Source organism: Choloepus didactylus (assembly GCF_015220235.1).
Source record: "Choloepus didactylus isolate mChoDid1 chromosome 26 unlocalized genomic scaffold, mChoDid1.pri SUPER_26_unloc1, whole genome shotgun sequence".
Classification (NCBI taxonomy): Eukaryota; Metazoa; Chordata; class Mammalia; order Pilosa; family Megalonychidae; genus Choloepus; species Choloepus didactylus.
The window spans coordinates 3156275-3166006 of NW_023637614.1; the positions used below are offsets into that span (position 1 = coordinate 3156275).

Below are 9732 nucleotides of genomic sequence, written 5' to 3' on the forward strand. Positions count from 1 at the left end.
AAAATTATTGCTTCACTAAAGGGTAACAAAAAATCCTCATATTCTTCTGTAATATCTACAAAATTTATTGTGAAGTTTGTCTACCCTTCCTAGACTTTCTATTAAGTAATTGAAAGGCACAGGAATATTTTTGGAGGAATATCAGATATACCAAAACTCAGGAATTGGGTATTAAATGCCTTATCATTTATGTGTGCATGTCATTTCTTAGGGGTTCATAGAACTTAAGTTTTATCTCATGTATTTAGTGAATGTGTAGAACAGGAATTACCCAAGTCTGTGTAATTTCAGAATGCCTTTCCACAAAATATTGTATTACTTTTGATCTTTGAATAAATAAATGGAAAGAGAACAGGCATTAAACTTCATAAATTGTCAGACTGAATAATATTCTAAATACAAGTACTTAAGACATTGTCACAAACCTAATAGTATCTGGGGGTCTTGTCTGTATGCAAATTTTCAGTTACAGCAACTTCTTTTATTGAAAAACCTCTCTTATTCATTGGCCATGTCTCCAACCCACCTTTTTAGAAGGAGTTTTTCAATCTTGCAATTTGTTCTAATTAACCAAATGAAGTCTAAATATCCTGTAAATTGCTAGGGTCTTTAAACACACCAGAAGACAACTTTGGTTCTCCAATATAAATTTCAGGCTACCAAGTCTTCACTTCAAACTTCAAAATTTTGGGTATATAAATATAAAACATTTGAGAATTGGCATGTCAGGCACTATATAAAGCAAAAAGTATATTAACTTAGGAACATGTTGGAAGCAATGTAATTATTTTAGATTATTTGTTTTTCTTAATCCTTTGTTTTGGTTTTGTTTGAAATGTTTCTTATTGTTCAATATTTTGATAAAGTTAAAAAAGTAAAATTCACACAAAACCAATATTTCACTAGTCTGCCCCAGTGCCCTAATACCTCAGACTAATATCTTGCAGTTTTTCTGTGTTCCTTTTCCACCCTGGCCATATGAACCTCTCCCTGGCCCTCTCTTTATCTCTGCATATTCTAACACTCAAATGTTAACCCCTGGCCCAGTAGTACCTGGAACTGTTGAGAGTGGCACCTGAGCTGGTTGGCTGTACTGGCTGTTAATCACCTCTGACCTAAGTCTTAGGCTCATTTTACAGATGTGTAAACTGAGGTTACTAAGAGGTTAAGCAACTTACCCAATGATAACTGGATTTTGTACCCAAGCAGTTTGACCCAGAAGTAATCTCCATAAGCAAATCTATATTGTTCTAGGTATCACAAAGTTTTAAAAATAAGTTTTGTATTATGCACATTGAAAAATTCTAGGGAAACATAATGGATGATTGTGCCAGCATTGCATTCTGCATTCTGCATTTACCCATATATCCATATTAATACAGTTATTTTAAATGAGCTCTTAAGTATGTTTTTATGTAATATATGGATATATTGTAATGACAAAAATTGATGCTTATATTGCAAATTAATGGTATCAGAGGAAAAGAAAGCTTTTGAATACCACATACAAATCCAAGTTTTTTCAGCAGCCATGGTTCTCTGGATTTGTGTTCTAGCAGAAAATTAACATGGGATAGAAGCACCAGCCCACTGCCTTAGCTAGCATGGTCAATTGTGTGTGCTGGGACTGAGTCTCTGTAGCTGTAGGTTAGTGATCATTGAACTAATATAAGTGGAACTCTTGCAGAGGTAACCTTTTCAATCTCCTACAATGTCTGTCATTCTTTGGCAATTGGAAAAACAGCTACAGTAACATCAGCTTCTGAGAGGCTAGTCTTCTGCTGGACTTTACTGGCTAGACAGACTTCTCTTGACATTCTGTGCCAAAGATTTTCATGAAAAGGGGTAGAAAATCAGTGTTTCATAGAAGTTCTTACTTCTACAATCAAAAGTAAAAAGGACTTCACATCACTTTGCATAAGGTTTTGTGTAAAGTAATTATTAATTTCTAGGACACTCAGCGAAAAAAATAGGCAGTCAGAAAAAAAGTTGGGACAGATTTTCCCTTTTCTTCACCTCAAAACTTGTGTAAACAGTAACTAACTCTTATTCCTGTACCAAAAAAAAAAAAAAAAAAAAAAAAAACAGGCCATGCATATATCTGGTGGTCAGTAATCACATTGTTTATACCAAGTTGCCTTTCCTTAACATCAAAATGTGCTGTAAGTAAGCCTTGCTTTTATCATTGAAAACTTCCTTTAAGAGTAAGTGATGAACTTCATTCATTTTAAAGTGGTTCTTTACAAATGTCTTCAAATTAGTTGGGTCTTTGTCATTTCCCTTAGTAATTTCGTGTTAAGCTCATAATATGTTATATGAGTTTTTAATACATTATTTACCATACAATATGTAAGTCCACCCTATTAGGAAAATTCTCCATGTTACTAATGAGACACTAATGCCTGAACTCTGGGGATTACTTGGTACCCTGGGTTAGAGGCAGTGGTGGATGGACAAAATGGACAAATCTAAAGAAAACTGCAATTCAAGACCCATTAAGAGAACAATTCCCCTCAGTGATGGTCCAAAACATGTTCTGGTGACCCCACAGTTGCCTTCTCAGAATCTGATATCTGCAAGTAGTGGCCAGGTGCAGTGGGTCTTGTGTCCTTCAAATACCTCCCAGCACATTCCTACAGAAACACAAAAGCTCATCTCCAACCATAAAGCAGTTCAGATTCAGAAGCAGAAGCAATTACAGACAACCCCTGTACCTCATTGTGTCTGAATAACACCCAAAAGAGTAAGCCATCCCAGCCAACAGCATCTGGAAACAATCCTGGAAAAGAACTTGAATCAAAACAGAAAAAAAGAAAAATAAAAAAAAGGCAACGGGCTTTGGAGTATTTTGAAATTGGCCACCTGCTGGCTAAAGGAAAATCTGGTAATGTTTATTTGATAAGAGAAAGACAAAGCAAATTTATCCTGGCTCATAAAGTATTATTTAAAGCTCAGCTGAAAAAAGCAGGAGTTGAGCACCAGGTGAGAAGAGAAGTAGAAATACAGTCCCATCTTAGGCATCCTAATATTCTCAGACTCTATGGTTATTTCAATGATCTCACCAGAGTTTAACTAATTCTAGAATATGTACCCCTTTGAGCAGTCTATAGAGAACTTCAGACACCTTCCAAGTTTGTTGAACAGAGAACTACTTATATCCCAGAATTGGCAGATGCACTGTTTTACTGTCATTCAAAGAAAGTTACTCATAGAGACAGCAAGCCAGAGAACCTGCTCCTCAGGTCAGTTGGAGAGCTTAATACTGCAGACTTTGGGTGGTTGGTACAGGCTCCATCCTCCAGGACAGCCACTCTCTGTGGAACCCTTGACTACTTGCCTCCTGAGTTGACTGAAGGCGAAATGCATGATGAGAAGATGGATCTCTGGAGACTTGGAGTTCTTTGCTATGAATTTTTAGTTGGGAAACCACCTTTTGAAGCAAATACATACCAAGAGACTTACAACAGGATATCAAGGGTTGAATTCACATTCCCTGACTTTGCTACAGAGGGAGCCAGGGACCTCATTTCAAGACTGTTGAAGCATAATCCAACCCAAAGGCCAACTCTGAAACAAGTACTTGAGCACCCCTGGATCACAGCAAATTCATCAAAGACATGAAGTAGCCAAAAAAAAAAAAAAAAAAAAAAAAGAAACAAAGAATCAACTAGCCAGTGGTCTTGGTGCAGGCCTGGCTGGGAGCTGAGGGAGACTGGGTGGCTGCATCTAGGGAATAGGTGGTTCAGGAGGGGAGTTGAGGGGGATGCCAGGCAGGTGGGGAGCAAAAATGATGAATCCTTGTCTCCCAACTCTGGGACCGTTCTCTGCCTCCTGTTCCAATGCTGGGATGATCCGAGCCATGAAGGTGCTGAGAGAGCCAGGGATCTGGATGCAGCTTGCTCCTCCCCTCTTCTGGCCCCTCCTAGGCCTCACCCAGGCAGCTGCCATTGCAGTGACCCCTTATTGTCCCCTCCACAGCCACTGCCACCTCAGCCATCCAGGGACCTGCCCTCTCATTGCTGCTCCAGGGAAGAAGAGACAACAGGAGTTGGATATTGATCTGTTTTCCAAATGCACCCAAAGTATCACCTGAAGCAGTGAAGAAGGAGGCAGAGTTGGACAATTACCTGGAATATAGAGTAGAAGAAACCATAAAGAAGCAGGGGGAAGGCATCCATTAACATAAGCATGTATTAAATGTATGTTTCCCCTTTTTAAAGTGCTCTAATTTCTCTTCATGGGGTGATTTTATGACTAAGTAAATTAATTTCCCTTAGTGACCTTTGGAATTGTGATCACTATTTCTAACATTGAAAACAATGAAAGATTCCTGCCTTTCAATTCTTATATAATATGGTATATATTAATTTTGGCTGAATAATTTAAAGCTGTACTTTGCAGACATTATTTCACACTACTTCTTCTGGTCCTGATACATTATGCCAATTTAGTAGATGAGAACTCTAGTCATTTGGATAAATTGTTCAATGGTGCATATCTAGAGACTAGTGAAGTTCTGCCTATCTGAAATAGAGCTCATGTTCTTAAACTGCAGACATATTTTGTCTCCTAAAAGTAAGATTTAATTGCTGAGTATTCCCTGTGCCTCAGGTACCACATTTGTCATTTTACCTATTATCAAAAATACAACTCACTGTAACCTCATGAAGCACATAATAAGGAAAGAACACTAAATACCTTAAGTCAAGCAAGCCAATAATGCATGCATATTATTACTAAATAATTGGACAGGTAATTAAGTATTTATACCCACCTAAATTAAGCAAAATCCTGGATATAATTTAAGACTAACAGCCTGTCTCAGCAAATTAAAAGGCAGATGCTCCCAGACCTCAGGGGTGAAATGGAGCTAGGGTGAGAAGCCCTGAAGGGAACCAAAGTATTCTGCACTTATACATCTTCTCCTTGCTGCTAACTGACTCTGTCTACTTTTAGCTCATGTAGAGTGGAACATGAACAGTAAAAACTTTGCAGTTCATGTTTCCATGCAGATCCCCATAGAGAAAAGCTGGCTGACAAACATTTACCCACAACCTTGGCATGATTCTTATTTCATGCTTACTAGAGAGAACATTGGAAGTTTTCTCTACCACCATTATGTCCCTACAAACTTTAGTGAAGGCATACCCAATGCCACAAACTGGGGCCATTGTATTAAATATGTCTTTTGTCTCCAAGAAACTCAGTTTATGGAAAAACACCATCAATAAAATACAGTTTGATAATTTCAAAGTAAGCAGTAAGTCCTCCTAGGAAACATTCCTACCTGAGTTTTGGCCAAACCTCAAGTTGTGAAATGATTATTCTATTTTATAAAGCTAGTCCAATCTGATGATTTTACAATATATCACTTAGAAGATTAAGAATTAGTGTGTATGTATATATGCATATTTTTTTCTTAATCACATTATTTACCTTTATACTTTTCACTCACACTAAGTTATGAAGGTCAAAATGATGAATATGGCCTAGAAGTCTGGAATCAATAGCTGGCCTTCATATCTTGGCTGTGCTTTCTAACTGTTGCCTTGGACAAATTACTTAAATGCCCTAAGCTTTCTTTCACCTCTAAATGAGGGCTAATAACAGTAAAGACACCATAAAACAGATATAGGGATTTAAGAACTTGACTACATGTTTATTAATGATATGACTATTAGTGTTAAATGTTTCAGCAATCACTTTAAGTTTCCATAGTGGTTTTGATAATTTCAAATTCTTAGATGTTAAATTTTACAGTGAGAATAAGTAGAACAGAAAAAACATCATAAGAATTTAAAATTTTGGCACATAGGAAATACTTATATCAATAAGTATGAATATATAATATATAGTGTGTTCCTATATACATATAAACATGGTATACCTTTGTTCTTCCCTTTCCATATCTGAAATAAAGATTTATAATACATGTCTCCTATTTACATAAATGAAAGGGGAGATTATACATATATGTGTGTGTGTGTGTATATATATATATATATATACACACACACGAGACATTCTTGTCTCATCATTGAGCTTCAAATTTGACTAATCTTCCACAAAAGGAAAGGTTCAGGTAAAATTTTTTGGTCACATAATTTTGCGTTCTTCAATGTCTTGCAGTTTAATTTGTACTTCCCAGACATACTTAGGCAGAGTCCTGTAGTCCATAACCTACATTTTGTTTTTCCACAGAGTAAACTTCTAACATGCTCAAGTGTTCTGATTTTCCCTGCAGTAAAAAATAAACTGAATAAAAACAGACTTCATTTTTTTCAGAATAAGCAAACACTGGCAATAATTATCCATCCTACTTCTCCAAAACAGAGTGTTCTTTTAATGTGATTGACACTATGGTGTTTGTTGTATTTCAACAGAAGAGAATTGGTGAGGATAAAGAAGATAGATAATATTGAAAGGTGACAAACTGAAGAAAGAGAGATTGAATAAGACCCATTCATAAAACTAAGTCCAAATAACAGAGTAAAGTATTCCTGACACCCTACAGCATTCTCCTAGTTCTATACATAGAATTTGTCAGTCTGAAGTCTCAGAGGTGTTTCCTATATTTGGTTACCAAGGAAACATGCAAAATGAGGATGCTGTATGAGTATGCATATGTTTTGGTTAAGAGTGGAGTGCAAAGCAAGGACTGCCTGTAGCATCTTTATCATTTTATAATATATTCAAGGTAAAAAATAAGTCAAAGACTCCCTCAGTGGTATTAATACATGTTATTCTGTAACTGAAATTATCATTGTTTAAAGATAGCACACTGCATATGTGAGAGCATGTAAACAAGGCAACATCTCCACTGAGCAGAGACAATTTTGGCACATCACTACAGGAGAGAGAGACAACAGAAAGAAGAAGACAGACAGTATTAGTGCTTTAATTCCTTTGTTACATTCACTAGAATTGGTGGCATTAGACATAGTAAATAGGAAATAAGAGCTTTGATATCAACATTATTTTAAATCCTGAAGGTATTCCACATTTTGATGGGTCTGAGTTCACAGCAATTCAACATGTTCTCTCTGATTAAAACTGCTGTGGTTAGTGGAAAGCAGCAGAAAAGCTGTCAGATTAATAAGCAGAAAAATGCTGATTAAAGCTAGATTTTAGAGCCTGCTTCTCACTTAGCCAGCTCCACCTCAGAGACCACTTATTTAGACAGATCTTACACTGAGATTCTATGAGTTTTCTGTGTTCATTTTAATTGTGAGCAGCCCTTACAATAGACTCTAAGTTCCCTGTATCCATTAGAATATCTAGAACCATTTTAAACTTCTGCTTTCTCAAGTAAGGAGCTATTACCTCACATGGTAGACTAAGATATTTGAAAAGAAAACCAAAATAAAAGAAAAGAATGGCTCTTAACCTCTTTCAGGACTTGCCATTTTGTGAAAGAAATATATTCTGATTCCACTTTGAGGTATGAAGTTAAATAAATCCACCCACTACTGTGAGAAAACTGAAGCCTAATTCCTTTATCCAACTATAATCATTAAAGTATTGGTATAAGAGTTAAATTAGAGGAGTTTAAGTTGTCAGACAAAATATCCAAATTACAGCAACAGAAGTACTTGAAGCAAATGATTTGAATGTAGGAATCAGCATTTGTTGAACAATACCTTAATGCCAGGCACCTTCATAAAATCTGGATAATGCTCTCCCTAAACCACACCAAGATAATTTAATGGGTGTGAATGTGAAAACTATCAACCTGAGAGGTTCCACAACTTCTTCCCAGTCACACGGTGTTCTTCTCAGAGCTGTTCTTGCTGCTACAGCTCAGGCTTTTGTGACCATACATGCTGCCTCTCAATGTTTGCCAAGCTACCAGGATTCTTAAGATTATGGTAAGAGAACTTAGAGGTCAAGACAAATTTTTGTACATGCATAAATTACTAATTCCAGTTAGAATAAGGCAAAACTACAAAGCATTACATTAAACCAAATAAAGAAGAACAATTGCAAGATGTGAGGATGTTATTGGGCAAGATGCCTAACCTTGTTTTCTCTTCAAATTACTTACATGAAAGATTATTTACTTCAGATTACTTAATGGAAATGCAATTATTAAAATCCAAAGACTATTGTTAATCTGGAAAATAAAAAGCTTATATAGCACACAGACATTTAGAGTATAGATTTATGTACATGCAATATTAAGGAAATCTTCCATTATGAAGCAGAGTACAACCAAACTAGATATAACAGCATTATTCACTTTAAGTTATATGAATTAACTTGATTTTCTCAAGAAACTTAGCACATTCTAATCACATTTAACAGAGGAGGAAACCACAGCACAGAGAAGTGAAGTTCCAATAGCTCTTCATTATTCAGTGGCAGGAATCTGGGGTTTGTAGACTTTTGAGATCATTTCACACTACACATTCATTGTGCTCCATGCTAGTCATGATCACACAGATCTACTGTGAGTACCTGTGTTTGTTGCCTAGCCATCATACATTACCTGTAGATGTGGTAATGTGATTGGTAACTAGGATGTTAGATCCAGGAGAAGTGGCTTGCTTGGAGGGTACATTTCATAATATAATGTAATTATGTTGGAGTTTAGCGGTGCTAACTTTGGAAATCCTGAGGGATAAGAGAATTACAGCCTGACACAATCTCCCTGGACAGGCATAAAACTCACCCAACCCAGTGTGTCCATCATGAGTGATAATTGGGTATGCAAACTGTGACAGTTTGAATATATTGTGTCCCCAAAATGCCATTATCTTTGACATAATCTTGTGTGGGCAGACATTATCAGTGCTGATTAGATTGGAACTCTTTGTGTGTTTGCATGGAAATGTGCCCCACCCAACTGTAGGTGATAACTCTGATGAGATAATTTCCATGGAGGCATGGCCCCACCCATTCAGGGTGGGCTTTGATCAGTGGAGCCATATAAATGGGCTGGCAAACAGAAGGAACTTAGTGCAGCTGTGAGTGATGTTTTGAAGAGGAGCTACAGCCAAGAGGGACACTTTGAAGAAAGCACAGGAGCTGCAGATGAGAGACAGTTTGAAAATGGCCCTTGAAAGCAGACTCTTGCTCTGGAGAAGCTAAGAGAGGACAAATACCCTAAATGCAACTAAGAGTGACATTTTTGAGGAACTGCAGCTAAGAGAGGAACATTCTGGGAGAAAGCCATTTTGAAACTAGAATTTTGGAGCAGATGCCAGCCACATGCCTTCCCAGCTAACAGAGGTTTTCTGGACACCATTGGCCATCCTCCAGCTAAGGTATATGATAGCTGATGTGTTACCTTGGATGCTTTATGGCCTTAAGACTGTAACTGTGTAACCAAATAAACCCCCTTTTATAAAAGTGAATCCATCTCTGGTGTTTTGCATTCTGGCAGCATTAGCAAACTAGAACACCAACTGTCCAATCCCCATCCTGGCAAATGCTGCTCTGACATTACTTCTTTTGTTCATAAAAATATTTTTCCCCACATAAGGTGTCAGAGTGGTCATTTCTCACCAGCCTCCAATCCCATGTTCCAACATGTTAGATACCAAATATGGTTTTCTAACAATAACCTTGATTCAAATCTAAATATGTTTAAAGGAGAAGCCAGACCCTTCTGCCTCCTTGGGAGGCATTAATCCACTGGCTCTGGTAACATCAGACCATGGGGTCCTATAACATGTCCTCCCAGCAGTGCTATAGGGAGCAGGTTACTGGGGTACACTGCATCAGCCAGAA

At 37.1% G+C, this 9732-nt stretch overlaps 1 pseudogene; it reads left to right on the forward strand.

Moving 5' to 3' along the window:
• The first annotated feature begins 2372 nt into the window (after nt 1-2372).
• Nucleotides 2373-3621, forward strand: LOC119525720 (annotated as a pseudogene).
• The last annotated feature ends 6111 nt before the right edge of the window (nt 3622-9732 follow it).